Source organism: Xenopus tropicalis, chromosome 5 (genome assembly GCF_000004195.4).
Source record: "Xenopus tropicalis strain Nigerian chromosome 5, UCB_Xtro_10.0, whole genome shotgun sequence".
Taxonomy (NCBI): domain Eukaryota; kingdom Metazoa; phylum Chordata; class Amphibia; order Anura; family Pipidae; genus Xenopus; species Xenopus tropicalis.
Window position 1 is genome coordinate 61,950,743 of NC_030681.2, and position 7,024 is coordinate 61,957,766.

A 7,024-nucleotide genomic window follows, 5' to 3' on the forward strand; every position below is an offset into this window, starting at 1 on the left:
GGTTAATAAGATAATAGATAAATACAAAGTATAACAATAAATACAAATAAATACAAGATACAGTTACAGTTGCAATAAGTTAAGAGTCAAAGACACAAGAGGATGGAGGTCCCTGCCCCGTAGAGCTTACAATCTATATGGGAGGGTAACTTACAGATACAAATAGGCAAATATAAGTGCTGTAGGTCACAGTGGGTGACACTACAATATAAGTGCTATTTCCCAGATCAGGTGCTGGGGGAGTGCTCCAAAAGGTAGTCTTTTAGTTTGGTTTTAAAAAGACTGGGGGAGGATTCTCTCCGGAGGAAATCAGGGAGGGCATTCCAAATGTAAGGGGCAGCAAGGCAGAAGGGTTTAAGGTGGGAAACCGCAGTAATAGTGGGGGGCGCAACCAGGAACCTACAGAGACACAAGGGAAGAGATGTAGTGAGGAGCAGAGGAATGGAGGGCTTTGAAGGTTAAGAGAAGGAGTTTGTAAGATATTCTTTGTTTAATAGGAAGCCACGATAAGGACTTTAGCAGGGGAAGGGCCTGAACTCTCCTGGATGAGAGGAGGAGAATTCTGGCAGCAGTATTTAATATAGACTGTAGGGGGGAAAGATGGGAGTTAGGGAGGCCGGTTAATAGCAGGTTGCAGTAGTCAAGTTGGGATAGGATGAGAGCATGCATGAGCAGCCTAGCTGTTGCAGTAGAGAGAAAGGGACAGATTTTGGCAATATTGTGTAACCCTTTCTTGGCACTGATATCCAGGGCCACACTGGGGCGCAAACAGGAAAAATCCCAAGCCTCCGCTAAGTGGGAGATTTGCGGGATTTGGAAAGTTTAAGTGCCTCCACCCAGGGCTAAACCATGTATTAGTGGGCAACAACTCCCTGGGAACTGCAACAGCAGTGATTAATATACCAAATGCAATGGAAATAAACCACACAATTGATAGATATGAAATAAATTGTAATATATATGCAAGATGCAATGAAATGAAAACAATGAATAACAGTTTCAACATAACACATATAATATTTGACACTATTCCCCTTTGTGTAAGAATATGTCCCGTGTCACTTTAAGAACCTTGAGTGTGCACAGGTTAACTCCTTGTATGAAGCTAGTAGTAGCAGAGTTATGTGTTGCAACACCAGATTGTAGCACCCCGGGGTGTGTAACTGTAAAACCTCACCAACTCCTGGTGGCAGTAAGAGGGAAATAGATCCTGTGGGGCAGAGCAGATGCAGGGAAGCAGTCTGGCAGCTTTAATCCTCACTGAGCTTGAGATGCTGGAGTAGAGAAAGGCTTCTTGGGATCCTGATGGAGATTCACTGCAGGTGTCACGGAGGCTGATGGGTAATCCCACATCCAGATCCAGTGTACACGCTGGTAACTCACTACAGGGCTGAAGTCCTAACTATCCTACAGGGATTACTACTCTAACAATAGCTCAGGCCTGCTGCAGTAATCCCATTCACTAAATGGCTGAATGGGAAGGGTTAACTAACTCCCTATGCTCTGATTATGGGGTTCCCTATATAGAATAGATTGTTCTACAGGTGGAACCCTAGCTCCCTACTTGTACAGATTACAGGAACACTCACAGGAAAGATGGAGAAACCTCAGGCAGCTCCCAGTAATACTGTGCAGAGTCCATGCTTCCTTCTCCTCTCTTCCTGAATCAGATCTGCCTCACTTTCATATCTTTTTGGCTCCAAAGCTCTTTCAGCAGGGTCACAAGGTCAGAAGCCAATCCCTCCTGCTGATTGGGCCAGGCTGTGACTGGGAACTGTCCCTTTGCAGTACAGTCAGCAGCCATGTTTTTGGTTGCTCCAGATTTAAAGTCACAGGGTTGCGTGTTTGGGGAAAGTGTAAATTAGCACTTCCCTACAATTGCGTAAGAAAAAGTGACAGGTTTTGACAGTGGAGTTAATGTGGTCAGAAAAGGAGAGACTGGAGTCAAAGATCACCCCCAAACAACGTGCCGAATCGACAGGGTTGATGAGGGTGCCATCAATAGAGATAGAAAAGGGGGGGGGTAGGACCAGGCTTAGGCGGAAAGATCATTAGTTCATCCAATTAGAGATAGCCAGGAGGCAGTTAGAGATTTGAGTCTCAGTTTCAACTGTTAACGAAGGGGTCGACAAATAAATTTGGATATCATCAGCATACAGATGATATTTAAAGCCAAATGAACGGATAAGATCTCCCAAAGACAGCGTGTAAAGGGAGAACAACAACGGCCCAAGTACAGAGCCTTGGGGTACCCCCACATTAAGAGGAACTGGAGATGAGGTTTTATTAGCATAGGAGACAGTGAATGAACGGTTAGAGAGGTAAGAAGAGATCTAGGATGCAGCCTGACTACGGAGACCAATAGAATGCAGAATTTGCATCAGGAGGGAGTGGTCAACCGTATCAAACACAGCCGATAGATCTAGGAGGATTAGTATAGAGAAGTGACCTTTGGCTTTGGCAACCTGAAGATCGTTTGTAACTCTGCACAACGCTGTCTCAGTAGAGTGCGCAGGCCAAATAATTCCAAATTGTTTTATATTGTGTTTGTCAAGCAAAATAAAAAAAACTTACACTATGTAAATTGTTTGAATCTTATTTTCTTCAGCCTTGGAATTCACAATTGCAGCAAGCAGGCAGATGCCATTTTGTTGACACTGTTATCAAAGCAGGCATTGCATTCTGCCAAAATCTTGTTTCTGTGCCAGTATGGGGGGACCTGATGCCCATGTCCATGCACTGGTTACAAAATTACATGGTGAGGAGGGAGGGGGAATGTGATAAGTGCAGCAACATCTAAGAAGTTCTGAATTGAAAGTGAAAGTAACTGTCTGCCTCACCTCTAAGGCTAAGGCATAGAGGCGGGGCAGGCAATATATGACTGACAGCTGGGATTTTTAAATGCTTTTATAATAGGTATGGATATGGTAATAAAAAATAATTTTGGGTTTGATGTTTAATTTGAAAAGGGCTTTTATTATTCAGCATTTTATGTCTGGGTGACAGGTCCACTTTAAGATAGTGAGGAATATTCTGTGACAAATTTCAATTAGTCTTCAATTTTTATTATTTGTGTTTTTTTTAAATTATTTATCTTTTTATGTAGCAGCTTTTCAGCTTGGCATTTCAGCAGCTATAAGAGGGCCTGAATAGAAAGCATCCACATAACGGAGACTCGCACCATATGCTTAATGCGTTTCATGGTCTCACATCACTTCATCAGAAAGTAGCATACAGCCACAATACAGCCACTGGTTAAGACACACACCAAAGTTATCACCCATTAAAAAGATTAACCCCTTTATTGAAGACAATACCCATTAAAAAGATTAACCCCTTTAGTGAAGACCAAATAAAAGCAATGAGAAAAACCAATAGGAGTAATATATACCTATAATGCTACAAAGTGCCAACAAACATAAATCCATATGCCTTCCCTGTGGATAGCACAGCAACCCCCAGCATAAAATTACACACCTTAGGGACCATATAATGACTATTTACAATGCTAACAAACTCCCACAACAAACCCCTGCAAGTTTCACCTCCCACAGGCAGCATAGTGCATACACAGGCAGTGTAGGGCAGGCATAGCATGCCACACACAGGCAGGGTAGGTCAGGCAGAGTATGGCACACTCACAGGTAGCATAGGCCAGAAAGATTATGGCACACACAGGTAGCATAGGGCAGGCAGAGTATGGCACACACAGGCAGCATAGGGCAGGCCTGTGTGTGCCATACTTTGCCTGCCCTATGTTGCCTGTGTGTGCAATACTATGCCATACCCACAAACCGCATAGGACAGGCAGCACATACAGTGGCACAATATTGGCACTGCTCCTACAGTGCTAACACACACAGGCAACATAGGGCAGGCAGAGTATGGCACACACAAGTAGCATAGGGCAGGCAGAGTATGGCACTCACAGGCAGCATGGGGAAGGCAGAGTATGGCACACACAGGCAGCATAGGGCAGGCCTTTGTGTGCCATACTTTGCCTGCCCTGTGCTGCCTATGTGTGCCATACTCTGCCTGCCCTGTGCTGCTGTGTGTGCCATACTATGCCATACACACAAAACAGCATAGGACAGGCAGTACACACAGTGACACAATACTGGCACTGCTCCTACAGAGGTGTGAACGGGAGAACAATGTGAGGTTTACATTCTGAGGTGTGAACAATGTAGGGGGTGAACAATGTAGGGATTAAAATGTGTGAACACTACAGGGGATTAAATGTTTAAACAATACAGGGGTTTACAACCTGAATCAGAGGTATGAGCAATGCAGGGGGCCAGTTAATCTCAGTATACCTGGGGTTTTCCAGATAAGTGGTCTTTCCATAATTTGGATCTCCATACCTTAAGTCTACTAAAAATCATTTAAAAATTAAATAAAGCCAATAGGATTGTTTTCCCTCCAATAAGGATTAATTATAACTTAGTTGGGAACAAGTACGAGCTTCTGTTTTATTATTACAGAGAAAAAGGAAATCAGTCTTAAAAATTGCAATTATTTGCTTATAATGGAGTCTATGGGAGATGGCCTTCCTGTAAAACAGAACTTCCTGGATAATGGGTTTCTGGATAATGGATCCCATACCTGTATAGCAATATATTAACGGCTACTGTGTATTAAACAGAAACCATACATTTACATAGAGAATAAATATGCACAACATCTAAAGCGAGGTATGGCATACCTTATCCAGACAGCTCCTAATTACAAATTCTGCTTCTAACAATTTCCATTTTCTCTGTAATAGTAAAACAGTAGCTTGTACTTGATGGTAAATAAACTGCATGGATCAGTACTGGTGGAAAAACAATCCTATTGGGTTTAAACCTTATACTGACAGTTATTGACAGCACTTCAAGTTGGGGGTGGCACCACCAGGTCCAACCCCCATAAACCAGGATCCATCCTCTCGCAATACTTTCTTGGAGGACTTTTTGAGTGTCTGGGTGCATTTCCTTCCCTGAGTGAGGGAAAATGTAGAGGCTGAAAGCCCTGCACTCAGTAACGGACTGAGATGCTAGGGGCCCACCAGAAAACCTTGGACCATAGGCCCAGGTATGGATGCCTAGAGGCCCCCCCACATGAGACTTCCAGGGGCATCATGGGGGAAAGACAGGTATAAAGCTAACAGAGCCCCTGCATTAGACTTTCAGGCTCGTCAGGGGGGAAGCCGGGTATCGACACCCACATAAGACTTAAATGCCCCCACATGAGTCTTCCAAGTGCATCAGTGGAGAAAGAAGTGTATGGCTGCCCAGGTCTCCCGCATTAATGTTCCAGGCATGTGTGGGGGGAAAGCCAGGTATGGACTCCCGGAAGCCCCCCCCCACATGGGAATTGCAGGCGCATCAGGGGGGAAAGACGACGGGGAAAGGGATGACCAGAAGCCCCCCTGCTTGGGACTTTCATAACAGCCACTCCTTCCAACGAGTTAGACCCGATTAGCCCCTCACAGTCCTCCTCTCCCACCCTGGGACATTCAAGAGTTCCACTCCCGCCGCCATTGTTTCATAAAGGCCCTCTGAGATGGAGCATCTATTCACGCTAACATACAAGTAGCTACATGACTATTCAGTAACAACTTGCACAAACAATTGTCCATTGCAGCTGAATTATCCATAGTGACAGCCACTATGGAAGTCCTGATGAGATTGGATTTGCCTGTCATGGCAGTTTCATGACCTTTGGAAAGAGGTAAGGTATACCAGCGTCTTGTGCCCCCTGTACGGCACTCAAATGCTATGTGTTTTAGGCATGTGCCATCAAGTTATCAGGGAAGGTCGCAGAATTGACATACCGTATATACTCGAGTATAAGCCGACATTTTCAGCACCAAAAATGTGCTGAAAAAGGCACCCGAGTATATGGATAGGACAGTAAGAGTCTGGTCCCTCGCACCCCCCCTGCCCCCACTGTGGGCGGACGTGCGCACGCAAGGACGGACGAGTGAGGCGATGCGTCTCTGCCCCCCCCGGGACGGAAGACAGCTGCTGATTTCAAATATGTGCAGATTCACAAGGTATACATGGCTTTGTCTAGGGACGGACGTATTTCTTACCCTTAGCTCCTCAGATGTTGCTGGACTACAACCTTTCAATGCACTATTCCTTGGTAATATGTTTCAGGGTTCTGGGAGCCATAGTCCATCAACATTTGGGTAGGCAAGGTAAATCCTGAGTTGCCCCCTCAAACAGGATCATTTCTGCTCACATTGAGTTTGGCACGTACATTAGGAAACAAGGAGATAGGGACAATTTCACCTCTTTTTGATTATTGGAAAGCTGACATTTGATTGGGTAGGGAAAGTCCAGCCCTGTAGGTTGGGCAGTAGAAAATGTTTTGGAGCGCTCTGTCACTTAGATTCGTTCCGTGTAACTCCTTCATTTGCAGAATTCCAAATTACATTAGTCAATATGAGTAGTGTGGCCTAGTGTTATGCAATGATCATAGTGTGTCAGATTTTTAGCCCTTATCTTTACTTACCCTTATCAATTCAAAACTAGGAACTAGCTGCAACCCACGTTGATGCCTGCAGAGCTGCTATTGATCAGTAAGGGCGCTAAAGGAAATGCTGTCAACTTTTTGTTGCGCTGCTTCTGAGTATTACAGAGCAAATCTAAGCAGGTATTAAATGGGGTAAGCTATTGTAAGGTGTTGGGTAGTATACATATTAGAGTTTGTTACGTGGTCATCATGGTAATTGCCTTAGTGTATCAGCAGCTCTATAGTACATATCATTCTGTTATACACAATACAAAATTTACCCCACATTCATTCATTTTGGTAGTTGACTGTATTTTGTATTTTTGTTTTGTATTTTTTAGTTTGTATTTCAGTGTGTTAAACATATTAATTCTGCACTCTGTGTGCAGTCTGTGAGTTCAGCTAACCTAGGACCCTATGTCATGTGGCTGTCAGGGCCACTGACAGCCACTAAAATCTCACCAATTTGTCACATGATGCAAATGGATAAACTTGCCACAGATCAACTTTCTTATGTAAT